At 41.6% G+C, this 24,119-nt stretch overlaps 1 protein-coding gene across 1 annotated transcript in view; it reads right to left on the bottom strand.

The window, feature by feature from the left end:
* LHFPL3 (LHFPL tetraspan subfamily member 3) overlaps positions 1-24,119 on the bottom strand; it is a 329,716-nt gene that overhangs the window by 154,120 nt on the left and 151,477 nt on the right. The window lies entirely within an intron of this gene.

The raw sequence follows: 24,119 nt of genomic DNA, 5'->3' as shown, positions 1-24,119 counted from the left end.
CAGCCTTGGCATTATTGACATTTGGGGCCTGATAATTCTCAGTTGTGAGGGGACATCTTGTGCTTGTGGGATGGCTTGTACCCACTAAATGCCAGTAGTCCCCCAACCCCAGTGATGACAATCAAAATGGTCTCCAGAGATTGCCAAATGTCCCTGTGACCTGGGGGGAGAATCAGCTGTGGTTTAGAACCATTGTCTAGAATTTTCTGTCCGTCTGCCAATCACACTTTCAATACCACCTCCCATCCTCAAAAATACAGTCTTTTGATTATTGTCCTCCATGGACCACCACTCTAGCCAGGTAAACTGTGTTATAATCTCATTCTCATCTCACACCACATGATTTCCCTACACCTTACACAATGCTTAGAACACAGCATTGAATGTCACTGAATGATACATCCATCAGCTCTCTATTCTCAAGAGATTAAAGCCCAAACTCCTACTACGGCAATAACATTGCATGAATCTACCCAACTGGATCTCATTATCTCCTATTATTCCCCCCAATTCATCTTTTGCCATAACACTCTGCCTTCCAGACTTCTACATTTCGTGGATCAGGGGCCCCCCTCCACCCCAGCACCCACACAGAGAAAACCAACATAGGTCTTCCAGCTTTTTATTCTTCCAGGTAAGAAGGTTTCAACAACAAAAATAATGGCAACAAGCACCCCACCATCATTTTGTTAAAGGGAATTTTAATACCAAAAAAAAAATAGAAATACCAAAATAATCTCAGAATAAAAGTAAGAAATTTAAATGGAATGAATTTAGTTTTATGAAAGGACTCACTACATTGTTCTTGTTTTCCTCATTTCTGAGAAAACACTGGTGCAGATTTCATCATGGATCAGCATTTGGGAACCACTGATGACGTGTCCAAGCCAACTAGACCTGACCAGGTTATTTTCTTCCTCGACCTGAACCTCTTGGTCCACGGGCTTCTATATGTCCCCACCCCAACACACTCTTCCCACCCATCACTGCCTTCTTCAAAGTCAGCTTGGAAGAATTAAGTTGTGCCCAAACCAGAGGCAGTCTTTCTCCTCACGTAGGTACTTCTTGGGGTACTTCCTGTAGTCCTCCTATTGGCGTGTTTTTTATACAGGCCACAACCAGCAGCATCTCCTCACCTTCACAGAAGAGGGCCTGGCAAGTCAGCAGTGGGCCTCCAATAAATGCGCACTGCATTAAATGGTCAAATTGACTCTGGTTTTGGCTATTCCATTCCCTCCACTGGGAAAACCTACTCTATTAGTTTTCTATTGCTGCCATAACAAATTACAGCAAACGTGGTGGTTTGAAACAGCACAAATGGATAATTTTATAGTTCTGTGGGTCAGAAGTCTGCCACAGGTCTCCCTGGGCTCAAATCAAGGTGCTGGCAGGGCTGTGTCCCTTTTTTGGAAGCCCTAAGGGAGATTCTGCTTCCTTATTTCCAGGTTGTAGAGGCCGCCTGAATCTCTTGGCTCATAGCCCATTTCTTCCATCTTCAAAGCCAGCAATATTGCGTCTCTCTGACCATTCTTCCATAGTCGCATCTCTCTGACTTTGACCTGAATCAGAACACGTTCTCTGATTCTAAGAATCCATCCTAATCTAGGCTAACTTCTCCATCTCAAGCTCCTTAATTTAATCACACCGGGAAAATTACTTTTACCATGTAAAGTAACATATTCACAAGTTCTGAGAATTAGGCTGTGGGCATCTTTGGGGGCCATTATTCTGCCTCCTACACTCACCCTCACTGTTCTTTATCAATCCACATTCCTCACTCTTTATTCATGATCTGAAACTTGCTCAAGGTGCCTAACATAATAAATGATAGAATCAGGATTTGAACCCAGGTCTATGCAGACACAAAGCTCCTTCCGATACCTTTGTGATAAAGAAAGCCGTGGCAGAACATCTGCCCTGCACAGTGGACCGCCACCACATGGAGCTGACGATGAGGCAGTGAAAACATTTTATTCTGAGACACCTTTTAGATGGCATTGAAAACACATTGATGCTTCCTCCCAACAGCCAGTGTATATATGGTTCTGTGTTCAAAGACCAACGATCATGGCCAGACAAGACATCTGAAAAACAATCTTCTAAACTGGGCTCCAGCTTTTGTATCTCAGCTGTCAGGTCGGGTAACACTCATCCCTAGGTGGCAGTATATTTTTAGCATCTTGGAACGTTACACTATTAGGCTTCCTGAGCTTTGACCTGAGAACACATTTCTCACAAGCTCCCCTTTAGTTGTCACTGTGTTCAGATCTGCGAAGCCTGTGTGGTGTAGAAAGGGCTATTTTTGTTAAAAAACTTAGCGTTGATTATGCAGTGGTGATTCATGGCTTGGGCACTTCAAGACTTGATTAATATAATGGTGCATGGTAAGTAAGGTCTTTGTGGCAGAATTCCTCACTAATTACCACTGAACTGAAACCTGGAGTTCAGAGTTTTATTTTCTCTAGCAGGGCTCAGGAGAGGCTGTTTCTCGCAGAAGAAATCTTTCCCCCTTGACTTCTGTTCACTATGACCCACAGTCTGTTGAGGGGGTCACATAATGCCTAAAACTGCCCCAGCTTCAGAACAGCCTTTACCTACACGAGGAGGACCTCGGCGGCAACGAAGCTGAAGGCATCATCTGCTTACAGGCAGGACTGCACATAAGTTATCCTAGACAAGTGTTCAACTTCCCTCATCCATTTGCATTAGAGACCAGTAGGGAAAGAGTGCTCTCTCTTTTTCCCTAGCTTTGTTAAGGTATAATTCACATATGGAAATTGTGTATATTTAAGGTGTACATCTTGATGTTTTGATATATATACACACACACACATTGTGAAATAATCAGCACAAACTAATTCACTATCCATCACTGCACATAGCTACCATTTTCTTTCCTTCTCTTTCTTTTTTTTGTGGTGAGAACACTTACAACCTACCCTCTTAGCAAATTTCAAGTATATAATATGGTATCGTTAACTATAGTCACCATGTTGTACATTAGATCTCCAGAACTTATTCTTCTTGCATAAATGAAGCTTTATATTATTCTTTGACTAATATCTCTCTATTTCTCCCACCTCTCAACTCTGGCAACCACCATTCTGCTCCCTGCTTCCATGAATCTATTTTAGATTTCACCTATAAATGAGATCACACAGTATTTGTCTTTCTGTGTCCAGTTTATTTCACTTAGTACAACGTCTTTCAGGTTCATCCATGTTTTTGCAAACGGTAGGATGTCCTTTGTTAAAGCTGGATAATATTCCATTGTAAATACATACCACATTTTGAGAGTGCCATCTTAATTTAAGTTAGCAAAAGGAGTATCCTTGATGATAATCCTTTATCTGTATATGATTATCTGAGCTTCAAAATGATCACATCCATGAAGCAGGGAATCTAACAATTTTATCCACATTAATTAAAAAAATAAGATTTGTTAATTAAATCTGTCTTTGATTAACAGACAGATGTATCATGGATTGACGTGCACAACCTTTATCGATCATCAAGAGAGATAAAACAGTTAGAGAGGTTGGGTTAGTTCAGATGCGGGCTTAGTGAGATCACCATTTCATCACACATACTTCAGATATGGGCAATGTACCTAGGAAAATCAAATGATTGGGGCTGGAACACACAACAATTGAGTAGCAGAAGTGACAAACAGAAAACCAAAAAGCAAAACCAAGGTTGCCTAACTGAGGAAACATCTTTCCTATAAACAGTCTAAAGATTCTACTGATAAGCTCATTTTCTGAATGTCCTCCTCAGGAAATGCAAGTGTCAGAAGGAGGACGAAACGTGGAAAGAAGCTGAGAGCTTTTAGAAATAATTACTGTTAACTGGAAACATCGCTCTCCCCCACATCCCCAAGTCTCTTTTTAGATGAGCAAGCAGCACTGACCAGATGGAGGATGTGTGTTGAAACGCCTTCTGTGATGTGAGCCAAACGACTGCAGGAGTCAAGCTCCTCTCGAACAGATGGACCACCAATTTCTTGGGTTAAAGATCAGCCAGGCTCATTAAAGAAGCTGCAAGGGTTCAATCGTTAGAATTCCTTTTTAGCCTCACATCCTGAGTGACAGAAGCATCTTCTGCAACGTACAAAAAGGTTAAGCAGAGTTGGGGGATTAAACAGTTCATGATATTGATATCAAGGAAAAAAGATAGGAGAAAAAGGATGAAATTAATGGTCACTTAAGCTTAATGCTATTGCCCAGTGTTGACATTCTTTGAGTACTTTTTGGTGTGTTATATTATAAATGAATTGACTTGAAAGGAATTAGTGAAAGAGTTTTTGTGTGAATGCAAGCTTAATTTATCACCATTCTGAAAAAAAAAAGGACAGGCTGTATAGGGGAAGTAAACGATAGGGGCATCTTATCTTCCGTGTAAAAGTATTAAATTAAATAGAAAACTTGAGGCTGGCACTGGGGGGAAACATGTGAGAAGCCAGAGGTCAAAAGTTATGTTTCCTGTTTCTTGAGCAAGATCAGATCACAGAAGATTGGATCAATAGCTTCCCCTGACAGAACAGCTTTAATTGATATTGAGAAAGAGCCAATTATTTATTCCTACTTTAGGAGAAGACTCAATGTAATGGTCTGGAAAATTGTACTTGGGAAAAAAATTTCAAGTTGGCCTGGAGATGAAATCACAGGTATTCCCAGGCACATGGTCTGCATCAACCATTGAAAGATACGTGAATTAGTCAAAATTTGATACTACCGTCCTCTCACATCCATCCGCTTTCCATTTTCATTATTTTGTACCTTGGGGTTACAGGTGTCGCCCAGTTTCATTAGAGACTTCGTACATTTGTGTTTTGTTTTCTTTGAGGGTCTATACTAAATATTTTGAGAATTAGAAATCTTCAAAAATGTACTATATGCATCTGTGGCTTCTGAAACAGAGAAAAGTAAATGCCATTTTTATCTTGATTTGCCTTTGGGTCCTCTTTATGATTATGAACCGTTTACTATGCCCTCCATGGAGCTAAGGCTACAGACGAAGGTATGGGTGGTGTGGGCCACAGGAAGGTGATGCAGCTCGTCAATGGTCCTGCAGGTAGAGTGATGGTCTCTCTAGGTGGCAGAGCTACACTAACCGTGCTAATGAGCACACGCAGCTGGCTCCAGGGGTCGCTAAGGTGTGTTGGTGCCACTTGCTTCTCACCTTCCGATGACATAACTATTCTCTTTTCTGTCTTTCCATGGCTTCCATCCCAACATCTATAACAAGTTTATGATTTCCACAGCTTGTTATCCCTGCTGCTTTTAATATTCACCACTCTCTTCTTTCTTGTCTCTTTGGATATCCAGGATTCTCCCATGATCCTCCCATGATCCTCAGCTTTCAATGGCTAGCCTGGTCTTGACGCATTCCTCCACTGACACAGGGCTATTTCTTTATAATATGCCTAATAACTAATCACAGTCTTCTCTGTCTGAAATTTAGGTGTTTTGTGGCTTTCACTGTTGCCGGGCTCAAGGGCTACTCTCTCTGGGAAAGACCATTTCCACTTACACCTGTGTTTAGAACAGAACTGGACACTTGAGGAACCTGTCAGTGGGGAGGCTGTCTATGAATTATCAAGGACTTATTGAAGTGGGTTCTGAATTATTTCACTCAGTAATAGAAATTAATGAATATTTTCTAGCAACTACATGGGCATGCACAGAATCAAATGAAGGGTACAGTTCTGAATGCTTTGGAAATTGCATTTTGGTACATTTCATTGGATTGCAGCCAAATACAGCTTCTTGTAATACAGATCCAGAATGACAATTTACACTGCTTGATAGAAGCATCATTTGGATTTTCAGCAAATTCTCATCAAGTTATATGATATGATCAATCTTTTTCCAGAGATGTAAAAGAATACAAAATATTCCATTTTCTCCTAGGTTTTCTTTCTTACCAAAGAATAATGCATCTTGAATAAGCTTATTTATGGTTCAATCAGAGAAATACTGATACCTAAAACACCTGGTGGTAGGAGTTATGAGCATCTTAAACACAGGTTAACAGGACAAAAGAACAACAGAAAGGGGAGTCAGAATCTGCAGTCCCTGTGTAGTCTTGGCAAATCCATACTTCCTTCCTCTCCCTAAATTTTACACCCAGTTCTGTGTCAAGCATGGGAGGGGTAACGATGAATCTGAAGTCATAATTGTTAAGTCATAATTGCTATTTTCAATCGGCTTACAATCTAGTTCTTTGAAGCAGAAAAACCACAATTTAAGAACTACATAAAAGAATGGAATGTTGCATGAAAAGTTATCACCTTATAGAGGAATGAATTTCTAAATTAATAGTGTGGAAGCAAAATGCATACTGCTTGGTTAAGCGACGACTAAGTGAGGATATAAAAGCAGTCTCTAAATACTTCAAAGGTGCAAATACGAAGCAGGGTGAGGAATTGTTTGTCTAGTACTTTACAGAAACAGCACTGAACATGGAATTAAGAAGAGGAATACACTGAATTATAGTGTGAATAATTACAAAGGAATTCTTTAAACTGCAACTCCAGGGTACTTAATGACCTCAAACCAGCTCTGGCTGTTTGATAATACTTGCTGTCATCCTGCAGTTGTCCAGTTAAGGTCAATGAGCATCAAGATTGTAACAGACCCCAGGATAGAGAAAGGTAAGAGATACCCTCCAGCTCTCCTGGAGCAGGAGGTGAGATGGAACTGTGGGTGGAGGTAGGCCATGGCCGACTTGGGGGCCAAGCTAAGGAAGCCGCACATTAGAACCTCCTGGGGAGCTCTTGCAGCACACTGACGCCAAAGCTCTATCTCAGATCCACTGAATTAGCGTCTCTGGAGTTGTAGCCAAAATCAATATATTTAAAACGTTTCATGGATTTTTTGTTTTCTGATGAGATATCAGGGTTGCAAATATTTGCTGATGAGTTTTAAGCAAAGGAATGATCAGCAGTGCATTTTCGAACAATCATTCTGGCTGCCATGTGGGGAACAAAATAGGAGACTGGAGAACACGTGGAAGCTGTTTGAAGAATCCAGGGAAGACTGGATGAGGGCTTAAGCCAAGGCACTGTCAGAGGGATATAAAGGAGAGTCCAGAGCAGGTTCAGTGATGGCTTAGTGGTTAACCCCATGTGAGGACATCAAGGAAAGTCTGGAAGTCAGGAGTCTGGCTCATCCTTCACCAGTGGAAGGCAGCCTAGAAAGTTAGCCCGACCGGTTGAGGGAGTTTTCTTCCAAGATTGCATGGACAATATAATCGGAGAGACAGAACAGAGTCAAGTATTAAAAGGGAAGTTGAAGTCCAAGAAGCAAAAAGGAAGACCAAAGATTACCAAACTGGCAGAGTCAGAAGCAAAGAGCGCAATCGAACCTGGAGTCCCAGAGCCAGTTAGATGAGAGTAATGACAAGGAGATGAGAAGTAAATCTGGAGAAGCTGTTGCAACTACTGAGAATAGGTATCCATTTTGTGTGCCTGGGTGGACTGGTCAAGATTAAGGAGCAGGGGTGGGAATTGCAACTGTGAATGATAAAAGGAACCATGAAGAGGGGTACAAGTTAGTGGGATAGAAGTTGAGGCATTCCGCTTTGGAAATGTTGAGTTTGAGGTGCAATGGGACATTCAAACGGGGGTGTTCAGCATGCATTTGGATGTAAGGGTCCAAAGCTCAGTGGGGCAGGGATGAGTCATTAGCAGACTGGCAGTTAAAACTGGAGAGTGAGTGAGATCATCTTGAGAGAGGAACAGAGGACCAAGAGTGGAAGCCTGGAATTGCACACCGGTAACTACTCAGATGCGAATAAAGGAAAAACCCTCATGAAGGATTTCAAGGAGGGAAGATCAGAAAGGCAGAAAGAAAGCATGAAACAGTGCTTCTAAGGAATCCGAGGGAGAAGAGAGTTTCAAAAAAGAGTGGTCACTCATGTCCAATGCAGAGGTCTCAAGAAGGTCTATTAGTTCTGTTGTTTGTGTTCATAAATACGGACCTCTATGAAAACCACTATAACGTAGATGATTTGGCCAGTGCTAATAGAGATGATGACTACAGAAATCACTAAATTTCATATATACGATCATATGGGTAAAATCGTACAATTTGGAAGTGGAAGCATAACAATTATAGGTTCCTTGAAAGATTTCTGGGAAGCTGGTCCTCTCTTCGCTCTTTCCCCATTGACACATTAAACATAGTTTCTCTTTTACCTTGGACACTGATAAGTTCATAAATCACTCACTGCATAAGATTTGCAGGTTCTTTTGTCTAGTGTTTTGTTTTTCTGCTCAGTGCAAAAACGAATTAATCAGGCACCTGCCTTTGAGAATATACACGTGTCTATGCTAGGATAATTTTTTTGTGATAGCAATTTATAATTTTCACCCTACATATTCTATTTTCTCTTCCCCTTCAGGGAAAGAAACAAAGATTGCCTATGGAAACTTTCCTTCTTGGCTTTTGTTTGCAGAAGTAAAAGCCCATTGAGAGCAACGGGTATAAGGAGATGGAGGTACTTGTCAGGAAGAAATGAGAAAAGAGAAGGATTTCCCAAGATAAAAATAGGTTCTCCAGGGTCAGAAGAAGGAGGAGTCTAGGTGCATGCTTCTGATGGAAAGAGGGAGAAAGGGAAAGATATTCCAAGGGTAAACACAAATCGGCTGGAAGGAGGAGAGGGCTGTGTCGTTCCCGGAATCTAAGAGTTAGTCCCGGGCGGTACCAAGAAGATGTGGCAGAACCTTGGAGAAATCAAGGCCCCAGGTCTCCCAGCCTTGACACAATTTCTCGTGTGCCCAGTGTCAAACCAAAGACACCAATCAGTGTATTGACGGCATGGGCTGGGATAATATAGGGACAGATGTTTGACGCCAGGGGGGCCATCCTGACTCCTAGAACCTTAGCAAAACCACAGTGAAGAGAGCCCCACAGATAGCTGAGGTTACAGCCCAGCAAAACGTGATGTATCGCAAAGTCAGAATTAAATTGTTAACGGAGAAATAAATAAATATGATCTCTCCCATACTCTTGAGTTTGTGACCCTCTACTCACACCCACAGCATGAATGATTTCCCACGTAGAGCCCTTTGTTATACATCTGGATGTGATACTTGGGGAATTCCTAAAAGACACGTTTGCTGACAACAGGTGGGCCCAGCTGTCTTTGTGAGGGTCTCAGGTTCCAGGACAAAGTAAAACAATTGCCTTTGAAGCATCTCTGAAAGTAAGATGCTCATTTCAAGGCCAACGACATAATTATGTAAACACCGTGCCACACAGCACCCCCAGTGCGTTAATCAGCAGAAGTTTAACCCTCCCACCAGCAAAATAATCAGCGGCCCTTGCCAACTCTTATTTTATCTAGTGTTAACAGATGTTACAGTTGTTAGCTTGTGATAGCTGCTCCTATCTTCACTGGGGTCCTACAGCTCCCTGAAGTTCTGAGCTGACAAAGTGAGCTGATCTGTCTGGACACCTCTGGGGTGAGGAAGGAGTTGTAGAGGGAAAGAAAAGAATCCTCAATACCAAGAGAAAGAAAATCAAATGAGAAGAGAGGCAGTAACTGTCATGAAAACGTACATTAGTAGTATTAAGCGCAAGAGGCAAATGTTACGTGGGCATCCTCGGTGCTGACCCGGGCTTTGTAACTCAGATCCATTCCAGGCCCTGCTCCAACTTTCAGAACGTTTATTTATTTTTTAAATACAGGCAATGTTAGATAATTGTAAAGCACTTTCCACTAGAACAACCAAAGAGCATTATGCCCCTGCCATGGAGAGAAAGTATAAATGAAAATCGATACTACGTATCATAAATTACTTTTTATTACAAGACGAGTAAATGACTGCCTCAGAAAGTGGACTTGCTTGCATGGCGAAGGATTAAAAGAACATTTATTGTTGCAATCTAAACCTTTACAACAAACCCCTTGGAGGTAGAAAGACAGATTTTAGCGCTTCTATTACTACTCCACAATACGCTGTTAAATCAGCCTCGTTTCTTAAGGCAGCTAGTAATTCATTGCCCAAAATATGTTGCAGTTGTCATCTGTGAATTCGGAGTCACACAACTGTTAAATTTAACGAACTATGGTTAAGAAATGAATGAATAGTTATGAGCCTCGCAAATCAGATTCTCAAAACTACACTGTGCTTTTCTTGAATTCTAAATGTGCTTACAACAGGCACAGCTCCACCCCTCATTGGCTTGTCACGCTCAATTTTACAAGGACAAGCAAACAACCAGTCGTATGAGCTGTCTGCCAATTACAGCTGTGGCTGCGCTGGGCCCCGGGTGTCCTGGAACTACCACCGCTGGTGGGAAACCACTCTCCGGGCCATATGCTTGCTGTTTGTGGCCATAAAGAGCCACATGGCCTCCAGCGCAAAGCAATTTTGGCTCTATTTAAGCCTGGAAAATAGAACCCGTATCTCATCTTCTGCAAGTCTGTGGGAATTAACTGGTTTTTCATTTCTGTGGGATGCAAAATGGCTTATTTCTAGAACTAAGAGCCCAAGTCTCAAACGCTGAGTTGCAATCATAATGATGATTATTTAATCCTATCATCTTTTCTTTCTAAAGCTCTCAGAGCCCCCTTCAGATGTTACACTACTTTTAACAATCCAACAGGAGCGGTACGGACTGTTTGGACCAGGAGGATGGAAACACAGCACAGGCTCATTCTTGGAGGAAGAGCAGCTGAAGCAGGTCTCTCATAGCCCAGCTTTGTCTGGGCCTTGGTACCTGCACGTCCTCGCTCTTCTCGTCATGTCTGCACTTCCTTCACAGCCTGGTTCATTCCACCTGAGTCTCAGTCTCAGATTTGCCCTTGTTAGTCCACCTCAGCCTGACTCATTTGACGCCAGGCTCCCACCCTGTATCTCCATCCTCTGTGCTGACTCAGTCTCTTCTGGAACGGCTCTACACAGATGCTGCCCACCCTTGTTCTGACTCCCCATGCCACTCTCCAAACTAGCTGAAGAACCAGCCTGGCTCCTCTCCTGCCACCTCCCCCATTGGTCTGGCCCTGAAACTGTGGACCAAATATTTCAAAATGATTTTCTGCCTTCTGTTGAGAAAGAGGACTGGTCACCCACACACAGGAGATAGGAACCACCAGATGACTACTCTCACTGAAGAGGGTTTATACCCAACATCTGATGTATGTTCTTTATCACACTTCTTGGAGGACCCTTCATCAGCTCTGGTCAGGCAGGAGCTGGATCTTGAACAATGAGACTGAGTTTTTCTGAAGAGAGGAAATGACATCACAGGCAGTGGGAACTGCATAGACACGAGATCATAATCCTGAAAACGACCTGGGGTTCTTAGGGGACAGGAATTAATTCCTTGGGATTGGAACACCAGGGGCTGAACACGGAATAGCAAGAGATGAAGCTGGAGATACAAGGCCTAACTGAGGAATCTTCTGCTTAAAGTGTGCTGGTTTGCTATCCTAAAGACAGTGAAAGGATATCCACGGGAAGCCATGTTAATAAGGTCTGGCCAATCAGAGCATCACCTCCTGTTGACTACAGTCATTGGTTCAGAGACAGACATTTGATCCAATCAGAATCAAGAGATGCAATGAACCTTCTGCTGGGCCTCTGAGGGAAGAACCTCATGCTCTTTGTCTGCTGGGAATGTGAGCCTGGGGTTGCCAGGAGCTAACATGTAGAGTCTGAGCCTGAAGGCAATGCAGGAGAAGGCTTCACTGAGAGCTTGGGGAGAAACTGAGCTCCTAGATGAAGCCATGCATGAAAGTAGACCCCCCACCCTGCCACCGGACTGGTTATATGACTGATGAATTTCCATTTCTGCCAAAGTCAGTTTGAGTTGTCTTTCCTAGCCTTTACACCCCAAAAAAGTCTTCAGCCATTATTTGGATGCCAAGCTAAGGGGTTTGGACTTAATTTTCTAGCAAATAAAAAGATGAGGTGTGAGGGCATGGAATCTATATAATTATGGCTCTCTTAATTATGAAATATTTAATTGACCTTCCATAAACCTGAAAAAGGCCTAGTATTCTCAGGGAACGATAAACAATTCCATGTGATCGGAACATTCTTTAACATATTCTGTTGCACATGGTTTAGCCCTTCCTTATATACGACCTTAGACTGTTTATCATTGATTCTTATGTGCTCATCTTGTTCACCCAACCAGCTCTTCCCTTGCTGATCCCAGGGACTATGATTCTGTATGCACCACACGGTCCTGAGCATACAGTAGTGTTTTCTAATTGCTTATCTGCACAGAGTAACAAGGATGAGAAAAGGAAGGCAAAATCCTTTTATTGAAATCTGTGAACGCTTCTCACCAAATTTACCTTCAATCCCCTTATTACAACCTTGCTTATTCTCCAAGAGGAAGCTAAATGACTCTATTTACGTAAGTGCCAAGTCCTGCAGCTCCTGTATATGTTTTTACCAATCACGGCAACTCACTCAATTGCTTTGAAACATGTTGACAAATCCCCTGGTGGCAGGTGAACCCAAAAGGAAAACACCAATCCCTTTGAAATGATCAAACCAACAGAATTGCTGATGTAACTTATTTTGGTTTCCTTTGTGAAAAATGTATCACAAGGTCTAGGGAGCTATTAATTCAATTATCAGCCTTCTACATGAATCCTCTGCTCCCTTGAGAGTTTAATTAATTTGGAACAGCCATTTCCAAGAGATGGGGAAGGATAGAGACCAATGTCCCCAAAGATAATCATGCATAAACTTTGATTTGTGATTTACATTTAAATAAATAAGGTCATCCTCTCTGAATATCAAAAGTACAGCTTCTGCCCTTGTTATAATGTTTTGAGTCTCAGGCTATTCCCTATCGGGTAGGGAGACAGAAGTAAATGGATGTTCCTTAAAGAGTTTAGAAGATGAAAAGTGAATCTCCCTCTGTATTCAGACCTATAACTAATGACAAAGCGAGCTGCATGGCCACAGTGAGGCCAGGACTTTGAAAGGGGCCAGCTTGGGTCTGTCGCCTGACCTTCCTCATCACACACTCCCTCCCTCACTTCTCTGCTGTCCAGCTTCCTCCCCAACACTCTACCTGCACTTCTCACAAAGCTCACTCTTGATATTCTTATTTCTATCTAAGAATAGTAGCTGACTTATTGTCCAATTCCAGGCCTTTTTCTCAGTCTTCACTCTCCCTATTTCTGAGGATTCTTACTATTAGTTCCTACCCTTTTATTGAAACTCTCTTCCCCTTGGTCTCCAATCCAGTGCATTACCCTTCAAAATATATCCCAAATCTGTCCATGGCTCACACCACCTGCACTGCTACCACCAGAGGACAAGCTTTTGTGAACGCCTACCCAATCATTCAGCTTCTAGTTCGCCATTCTGTCTATGTTCCACACAGAAACCAGAGATCTTATAAAACTTTAAAATTGATATCACAGCTGCCACCCGCCAATGGCTCCTCCAGTGGCTCCCACCACATTTAGGATACAACCCCAACTCCTTGGCATGGACTACGCGGCCCTACAGTATCTGCCCCCGCCCACCCCTCCAACCTCATCACCCACCACTTGCTGCTGTAGCCACACTGATGTGAATGCACCAAGCTTGTTCTCACCCCAAGGCCTTTGCCTTTCTGCTCTTCCCCCAGATCTGCACATGGCTGGTGCTCTCACTTTGTTGCAGTGTCATCTCTGATCTGATCTTCAGACAAAGTAGCACCCCATGTTACTCTTTTCACTCAGCTTTATTTTTCTTCATTGCACTTATCATTATTTGGCATTTTATTATATCAGTGTCTGTCTCCCCACTAGGCTATAAGCTCCCTGAGGGTAGGGACTTTCGAGAATCTTCCTCATCACTGGAATAGTGCCTCTCCCTTAACAGGTACTCAGTACAACTGTTGAATGAGTGCTTCTCTTTCTTTGCTGATAAGAATTCCATGTTATTAATACTGGGTCCACAGAATCAGAACTAATTTCTGGGATCTTAAAATTGCTCCCTGGCCTCAGCTGTTAGTGCACCAAAAAGTCTGAATTGCAATGTCAACAAAAGTCTGGATAATATTTCTCAAGTGGGTCAATAGGATTGTTCATCAGAGTCTTAGATTGGGTAGTTTATAAACAACAGAAATTTATTTCTCACAATTCTAGAGGCTGGGAAGTCCAGATCAAGACACTAGCATGGTCGGGTGAGGGCCCTCTTTCTGGTTCATAGCCGATGACTTTGCTGTGTCCTCGCATGGTAGAAAAGACAAGGGAGGTCTGGGGGATCTCTTTTATAAGGGCACTAATCCCATTCATGAGGACTCCCCATTCATGACCTAAGCACCTCTCAAAGGTACCACCTCCTAATACCATCAAATTAGGCATTAGGATTTCAACACATGAATTTTGGGAGGACACAAATAATCAGAATATAGCAATCAGAATTTTAAAAAGATGCTTAACTAACGGCATTTAGAGGTATGTCACATTTTCAGTTGTTAATGGCCTTTATTTACTTATATAGACAGGGCATAAGGCACTTAAGTAGCTAACGAATTTGCCACTTACAACCAGAGAGCTGGGGACTGCTGTGACATTTTCATACATAAGGTTCCATCTTTTTTGTTCACCTCTGTGTATTTATGGCATCACTGTCGTGCCACACAGAGGCTTGTGGATGTTTTCATGGAATCACAAATCCTAACTCAAGCTCTTTTATGGGTGTTTTTTTGTTTGTTTGTTTGGCTAATGTCCCTTTGTTTTGGAAAACCAACTCTTCCTCATTTTACGTGGTTTTCCTAACGACTGAATCCAAATTTCTGCTGGTGGTACCTGAGAATCTGAATTTTAAAAAGCACCTGAAGTAATTCTTATGAATAGTACAGTTGAGAAACTCTGATCAAAAGGGTAGGAGTAGGGCTTAGGTGGGACTGACCCAAACTTTTTTCTTGATACGTGGACTCTGAGAGAAAGATGCTCTTTTTCTACTGTGGTTGCCAAGCTGGGAAGGTACAAATCTCAGCCTTAGAGCAGGCCCTCTTCACATATGGGGAGAGCCTCCCCACCTGCAAGGATAAAGCCAAAGAGAGAAAGCAGAGTCAGGAGAAGATGAAGACAGAGATTTGGAGGCAATTCCTCTGAATTAGTCCCTGAGACCTGATCCTTTAAGCTCTTCTTTCAATCCTGTGAATTATCTCAGTAGCCTTCTTTTCTACCTGAGTCAACACTTTCTCCTTTTGCTTAAATTCATTGACTTGGGTTTCTGTCACTTTCCAAAGTATCCTCACTACTCTAGAGTAAAATAATGACCATGAAAATCATAGGTTCAGGAGGCTCTAGAAGGCTCCTTGAATATTCATTATGTATGTTTATACTGATGCTGTTAGTCTTCGGACTTCCGATGCCTGATGTTGGTATGTTTCATTATGAGTGGAATGACGAGACATACAAGTGGTGACATGAGCGGTTTAAAAAGGAGAGGAATTGCTTCTCTAGGGACGATTTGAATTTGGTGGTTTTTGGAGCTAAAACAGTGAGCAGCATATTGAGATTTAAGATGTGTGATACACATTGAAGAGCTCAACTCTTGAGTGGGAAACAAACACACCCACCACCACTTTAAGAGAAGCAGTTCCTCCAACACAAGCTGCAGGAGCTGTGAAACCAGCAGCACCTTCTCCTATTTCCACCAGAGTGCATATGGCCACAGCACACTCTGCTTCTCTAGGAAGCTAATGTTACAGCAGAAAACTAGGTGTATGTGATTTGTCAGTGGTTGGAGGCACTGCAGAAACCAGACCAGGAAAACGAAGAAAAACTTTTTTTTTTAAGCAAACCACTGAGAGTAAAAAAGAACAAATAGATTGAGATGACAGGGCTAAAAGAATAGTTGAGGCATGGAACGTGTAAATTTTGGAAGAAATCCTAAGGATTGGGGGCCAAATACGACTCGGCATTAAAGTGATTCCATTATTCTCAGTCTTTATTCAAAGTAGCATTATAATTACTGTTCCAAAATTAAAAGATACTTTTTTCTTGGGACAAGATGTCTAAGACTCTTGAGCCATACCATGGGGCCGAGTCTATCAGGAGTTTTTGACTCAGTCTCATTCAGTTCAGCAAACACTGACAAGCAGGGGGCTAGGCCTGAGGACACAGGGAGGGGTGGACACCAGGTTTGCCCTCGAGATGCTCCAAGTGGGTGGAAGGCACAGGTCCATAAGCAGATCATTTCATTGATGTTAGGACCAGAAGGGCCACTTGCTGGCTCCCCATAAAATCTGTAAGCAAAGTGGCTTCCTAAGAGGTACAGGCTATAAGCCTCAGCTTCCTGAGATCAAGATCTTAACTTTGGGTCTTTGCCTGGCCTTCCTTAACTGTCTTCCTGTGAACTTGACTCCTTGTGTCCATATGGGTGATGCCTGAGCTCCAAGGGCTGTCTGTGTTTGGTACATCTCCCCGCCCCTTTCTTCGCCATAAATCCTGCTTCTTGGCCACCATCCTACTTGCCTCGTCCAACTCCTTTCCTCATCCTATCATCTACCTCTGTGCTATATTCTGTGACTAGATTCTATAACTACATATCTATAACTGTTATTTAACTCAGAAATATGATACTGCTGGAGCGTAGGGCAAAAGAGAGAAGCAGTCTTGTTCAATCCATACGTGCATTGACAGCAATGGTTCCTGAACACCTATTTGTGGATAGACTGACTGCATCAGGATCATTTGAAGAAAAATTTTAAGTTATTGATTCCTGGGATGGATCTGGGAGAGACTCTTCCTTAATACGTTCGGGATGAGCACCACGAATCTGAATGGTGCAGTGTAGCCAGGTTGAAGGATTACCATTTCAGAGGCTCTGTCACTCTATTACAAACCAGAATGAAGACAGCAAGGTCCTGGGTCTCCTTGGACTCGGTGGTTGTTGGAGTTCTTCACTGAAGAGTGATCATCTATTTCCACGTTGGAGTACACCAGCGTGGCTGGTGAACATGTACAGGCATCACATTACCTTAGTGACTGTGTGCATATGAAACGTTCTTTATAAAGGAGTTTTATGGGGAAGATAGAAAAGATGCCTGGACTGCAGACTAGAGGATGGAAAGGGGAAGGAATGAGTGGCAACGTCTAGGTGTCTCCTGACCAGCTTTGGTTAATGGGTCACGAGGTAAGTCGTATTTCACTTCACACATTTGACACCTTTAACATGTATCATACAGATGTTAGGGGAAAAACCAACTTTTATTATAACGAACTTTTTATCTTTAGTTCCAGAAAATGTCTTATTTCATTATACGAAGGGTTGGAAAATATTCTTTTTATTTTTGTTCTAGTTTTATTGAGAAATAATTGGCGCATATCACTGTATAAGTCTAAGGTATACAGCATGATGGTTTGATTTACATATATTGTGAAATGATATCACCATAGGTTTAGTTAACATCTATCATCTCATATAGATACAATGAAAAGAAAAGAAAAAATTTCTCCTTGTGATAAGAACTCATCGGATCTACTACCTTAACTTTCCTATATATCGTAGAGCAGTGTTAACTATAGCCACCATGCTGTATATCACATCCTTAGTACTTACTTACCGTTTAACTGGAAGTTTGTACTTTTTGACCACCTTTCTCCAATTCCACCTCCTCCCAGCCCCTGCCTCTGGAAACCACAAATCTGATCTCTTTTTCTATGAGTTTGGTAATTATTTTTTATTATTAGATTCCACATATAAGTGAGATCATACAGTATTTGTCTTTCTCTGACTTATTTCACGCAGCTCAATGCCTTTGAGGTCCATCCATGTTGTCCCAAATGGTAGGATTTCCTTGTTTTTTTATGACTGAGTAGTATTCCATTGTGTATATATATATATATATATATATATACCCCAACTTCTTTATCCATTCATCCAGCAAGGGACACTTAAGTTGGGAAAACACTCTTTTTAGATTCTCCAGTGTATGTGTGTTTTATATAGTCCAGAGACAAATTTGCTAACATGAAATCATTAGAGTTGGGTAAAATGCATTTATTTAAAGGATCTATAGCAGTGCCTGGCACATGGTAGGGGCTCAGGAATGGTGGATAATTACTACTCAGGAAGGTGCTATTGACCAGGATCAATTTGAGAAGCATATTTTATATGAAGTTGTGAGTGAACAATTAGAAGTAAGCTCTCTCTATATACATAGACATAGACATATATGGATTATGTATGTGCTGCATATATATCGAGAGAGAGGGAGAGATCTAATATACATTATATGTGCAATATATCTATTGCAGAAGAGCCTGTCCTGCCCGCCTCCCCTCAAACTCGTGCTCTAAGCCGCCTGTCTATTACTTATTCCTCAAACACTCTGTGAGCATTTCTCTGGTCGCCTGGAAAGTCCTATTGACTTCTCTCCACTTTTCAAAGTCTTACCCTCGTTTCAAGGCCCCAGTCAAGTCCTGTACTATGCCATGAGCCTTCTGTGTGGGCCTAGCTCCAAATGAACTTCTCTTCACTTGAACTATACCACAGGACAAATGATGATAAAGACTTGTTTGTATTGCCTTTCATTTCTTTAAGAACAAATCCTGTCTATTCAGTTGGATTTTAGGTTTTTTTGAGACTAGGAACCATATCTTACATCACATAAAATTCTTTACACTTGGCACATATTAGGCACTCACTATTTTTTTTTTTCCTTAACATTCAGCAAGACCTTGACAATTGCAGAAGTCCAGGGAAACAGGCAGGATGAATTCCACCAGTGCCAAGGACAACCCCATTTATAATTTATAATTCTTCATTTGTAAAAATGATGCTCCTGACCATCTTTCAGTACCACATCTACAGTTGTTTTCTCAGAAGTGCACGGAGGCATCTGTGCACAGCTGGCTTGTCTCTCTTGCATCAATTATTGTCGGTGGCTCCCAGGCAACATAAAACTAATAGTCATCACAGTCATCAAAGCCATGACCTTGGCCTGCTTAGCGGATTTTTTGTAATGGAAACCAAAAAAAAGGCAAAGGTGTTTTCTTGACACAGAGCTCTGTCAGACAAGGACTGAGTCAATGGATGTAAAAAAAAATAAACAACCAAGAACACAAATGATCAGCTTCTTTTCAAAGGTGTTGGTTTCCCATCTCTACTCCTAAACTAGTTTCCATCTTATTTTGTGTGTGTATACACACATCTATCAAAATACTGGAGTGGGCGATGTCAAAAATATCATTAAAATATACAAAGCAACACGTATCCAGTGAGTTTAACTTTCTCAGTCATGAGTTTAAGCAAAATTCTATTTGACCCATGAAGTTGCCAATGCCTCCTCTCTCTCTGGCGGGCTCCCCTGACAGGCCTGAGTCCACTTGCAATCAGAGAAAGCCCAGTAAATCTCAAACACCCATGCAAGTTCAGGGAACTTTTCCTCTTGTCTCAAATGACTTGGCCCTAGTTGAAAATTCTCAGTCTCACAGCATTCTTTTAGGTTACGTTAGTATTTCCAGGAAACCCTTGTACAACACAAATGCCTTTCCAGAAGAGTAACTGATTAATAGCCACCCACACCAAAGTGTGTATTAGCATGTCAGGTTGGGAGGGAGCAGGGAGGGTCCAGAAGCAACAGGAGGAGAGTTTTGTTGGAAGAGCAAGAAAAGCTCTAAGACGAGCGTCTCCAAAACATATACTTCAGCCTCCCAAATTTAAAAAACTATGTACCCTTTGCACATTTTTCAAGTTAACATCTAAAATTCTTTATTTTAAAATAAAAATAGTTGTAAAGGAACTATATCAATACTCTAACATAGAACTCTTACTTCACTCTTGTAAATGTACCAAATGGAATTTAAATACCACAGAGATTGGATACCCATTACCATTCATTTATAAAAACCAGGCCCAAGCTCTTCTTAGTCAGAATTTTTAAAGCATTCCTTTGCTTCTTTAACTTGTATTTGCCTTCCACTTCCTCCACTAATCATTATTCAAACATGATATATTTTCATCCTTGAATATCTTTTATTGATGACCCTATCATAGTACTCTGAAACAAACAAAGTATATAAATTAAAATTTTTTTAAATGTCCTGTTACCATTAGGCTGCAAAAAGTTTAAAATGTTTCTTCTGAATGAAGAAATTATAATTATTAGTAGTAATATATAAATATTGTTAGTAGTATACAAGTGATCAAAACAACATATGTAGATTATCCATTTTGATAAATTATTGAAGTAAAATATTACTGGAAATGCAGCTCTTTATCTGGGAAAGATTTTATTTCTCCATGATATGTGAAGAATAATTTCATTGGATAGAGTATTCTTGGCTGATTGTTTTTGTCTTTCAGTATTGTGAATATATCGTTCTATTTTCTCCTAGCCTGTAAGGCTTCTGTTGAGAAATCTGCTGAAAGCATGATGGGGGTTCCTTTGTAGGTTATTTTCTTCTGCCTTGCTGCCCTTAATATTTTCTCTTTGCCATTGACTTTTGACAGTTTTAATATTATATGCCTTGGAGAAGGCCTTTTTGCATTGACATAATTAGGAGTTCTATTAGCTTCATGGACTTGCATGTCCCAGCTTCCAGGTTTGGGAAATTCTCAGCTATTATCTCTTTGACAAGCTCTCTGCTTCTTTCTCCCGCTCTTCTCCCTCTGGGATACCTTTAATCCTTATATAACTTTTCCTAATTGAGCTGGATATTTCTTGAAGAATTGCTTCATCTTTTTTGAATCTTAGTTCTCTCTCCTCCTCCGCCTGAGGCATTTCTAGGTTTCTATCTTCAAGGTCACTAATTCTTTCTTCCATAAAGTCTACTCTATTTTTTACGCATTCTATATTATTTTTTATCTCATTGTGTTCTTCATATCCAGAATTTCTGTTTGGGTTTTTTTAGAGCTTCAATCTCTTTGGTGAAGTATTCCTTCTGTTCATTAATTTTATTCCTGAGCTCATTGAAGTGTCATTCTGAGTTTTCTCATAGCTTGTTGAGTTTCTTTGAATTCTCTGTCAGTTAGATTGTAGTATTCTGTGACTTCAGGTTTGGTTTCTGGAGAGTTGTCATTTTCCTTCTGTTCTGCAGTGTTACAGTCATTCTTCATGGTGTTTGATGAATACATCCTCTGCTGGAGCATTTGTGGTACTAATCACCTTTTCTCATTTGGATACAGTTTTGGTTACTTTGGTTCTGGTCACCTGGGTCTCATGTTCCTCCACTGGCTCTCTGTGGGCTCCGATGCTGCTGTCCCGTGTACCACCTGTGCTGCTGCTACCAGGTTGTCTTGGGGTGCTGGCTGCACTGCTGCCAGGGGATGCTGGGTTCACAGGTCTCACTATGGCTGGCAGGAGCCTGGGGATCCAGGGACTTGTATACAACACCCCTGCTGGTGGAGCTGGTGTCAGGGTTGCCGCCACTGGGGGCTCGGTCTGTGGTTCCTATTTCTTCTGGTCACAGACTCCACCTGCCACCATGGGGAGGTGGACAGGGGCTTGTTTTTCTGTTCCCACCCCATCTGCCTGTAGTTGTGCCAGTCGGTCACTCACTGGGGTGCCTTTGAGCAGATGAACCACCACCACTTGGCAGAGAGTGCTTTCATGGGTGGGGCCACTGCAGCTTGGTGGACATTCCTGCAGGCCAGGCTAACACGCCTCTGCAAGTGTTCACGTGCAGGCTGGGGTGCCCCTGCCTCCACTTACAGTCACACAAGCTCCTGTGTGAGGATCCACAACCTGGATCACTGACGTTGGGGAGGGGTAGGGGGCGGGGCTGCTCCTCTAGTTCCACTGCATCCTGGGGATCCAGTCCACCCACCTTCAGATGTATAGCTGCATGGATCTCTCAGGCATCCTGTGGTGCAGAGGGAATCCTCTGTTGGTTAATGGATGTCCATTTATTTGCAACTTAGAGGGGAGAGACAAAGGGAAAAACTCACTCTGACATGATGCTGACGTCACCTGGAAATGCAGCTCTTAATGGTTTGTTGTTACTCTTATCGTGGATCTAGCTCATATATTCCTAGATTAAAACAGGCTTCATCATCAATTTGATTCCTATTTTTCATTTTATAGATATACATTGTGAAATGTTGCTCACATAAATGAGTAGATTCCGTTATAATAACACCAACTAATTGCTTGAACAGATGCTGTTATATGCCAAAAATTTCAGGATTCTTTATTATTAAAATTAGTTAATAATTTAATAAAATTCAATTTCATTTAAAATTATTTTTTCAAAGCCCATAAATAAAACCACACATCTGTGGACAGCTCGTCTTTGACAAAGGAGCCAAGAACATACAATGGAGAAAGGAAAGTCTCTTGAATAAGTGGTGCTGGGAAAACTGGACAGCCACATGCAAAAGAATGAAAGTAGACCATTATCTTTCACCATATACAAAAATGAACTCAAAATGAATTAAAGACTTGAAGGTAAGACATGAAAACATAAAACTCCTAGATTCAATATTTGTATATATTGCGAAATGATCACCACAATGTCTCGTTAATATCCGTACAAAGTTACAAAATTGTTTTTCTTGTGCTAAGAACTTTTAAGATCTACTCTCTTAGCAACTTTCAATTATGCAATACAGTATTATTAACTATAGTCACCATCCTGTACCTTACATCCCCAGGATGTATTTATTTTATTACCAGGAGTTTGTGCCTTTTGACCACCTTCCCCCATTTTGCTCACCCTCCTCTCCTCACCCGTGGCAACTTTTAATCCATTTTGGAAAACAGAAACCTGTCTTGCAAAAGCATCTGATACTCATTCATTCAAATCATTAACTTTTTCAGTTCTGGGAAGTATACCAAAAAGATTTTACCAAGATTTTTCAAATAACTATTCGTTATACCTATTTCTCTTTCACTTAAAGGCATCTTATTTAACTCAGTATACTCAGAAATGGTTGGAGAAATAAAAGTACTGCTAATTTCAATACTCATTTGCCAATACAAGTTTTTTTGTAACGTGACAAATTTTTGTCAAAACTTGGCCCTAGTTGAAAATTCTCAGTCTCACAGCATTCTTTTAGGTTACGTTAGATGCAAGTCTAGCTCATTCAATTTATGGAAGATACCTTTGATATAATGTAATTGGCAAAGCAGTCCTTAATCAAAGCATTTAGGCAAGGCCTGTGCCTTCCTGTCTTAGACACATGTCTGTTACAGGCCATGAAGGATGGTGTTAGAAAGCAAGTATGCTGGTCCTTGTTGAGATGTTCTGAATCCCATGCTGATGGCAATTTTCCTTCAGTGACCTCAATTTTTTCATCCCCCAGCTATTATCACAGAATGTGTTGCTCCTGAGGGAGAGTTCTTTGAGAGCAAAGCAAACAAAGCATAAAAAGAAATATTGAAGATGGTAGCATTGATCTCATCCTTGCAGCAAACTCTTGGCAGAGCTCCCTGCCCTGTCTACCTTGCTACCTGAGAATTCAAAATCCGAAGTGAGGTGGCTGTCACAAAGATGCGTATTAACATATTTATTAGAACTGAAACACGAGGCCAAACTGTTTGGCCAACTTCAAGATTTCCAGCTGTCCCCTTGTTTGATATTGTGGAGGTGACCATAGTGAGTTTTCGGAAGGGTGAGAGAGACTTTCTTTTGTAAAGCAGGAAAAGAGTGACTATGGTTGGGGAGGTAGAAGAAACTCTGCGTAACACCTCGCCACGTTGACTGCAAGTCGCCTGTCCGGTAGCTCAGTCTTAGGAAACAGTACAAATGGGCACCGAGCATCTGCAAGTTGCTTCCCTTATGCTATCTGTGTGTGCCTACTGCAGGCGCGCTCTCTGAGTCCCGGGAGCACATGGACCGGGTGTGGAGTTCTCTGGCCTTAGAGAACCAAGGGGAGGATGGAAGGCAGTGCGACAATCAGTGTTCAAGTCTCCAGACAGAGGGAGAGTGAGAGCAGTTGGCTACACTCTGCAAACTACATAACTTTTCCTAAGGAAGTCATATTTCCTAATTTTGGGGTTAATAGAACAAAATCTCTTATGTACACACCCAATGTAGCAGGAAGTATATTTTTCACTGCCACATAGTTCAATGGCTAAATCCAGGCAAATGCACAAAGTAGGTATATCTTATTTTAAATGACCTCTGGTCTGCCTGGTCTATAACACCCCTGACTCCTGGACCTCACCCCATGCCCAGGCACCAGGAGCTGT

The sequence above is a fragment of the Equus quagga genome, chromosome 8 (genome assembly GCF_021613505.1).
Source record: "Equus quagga isolate Etosha38 chromosome 8, UCLA_HA_Equagga_1.0, whole genome shotgun sequence".
Taxonomy (NCBI): domain Eukaryota; kingdom Metazoa; phylum Chordata; class Mammalia; order Perissodactyla; family Equidae; genus Equus; species Equus quagga.
The sequence above is the reverse complement of the archived record's forward strand: the minus strand, read 5'-3'. Positions and strand labels throughout refer to the sequence as shown.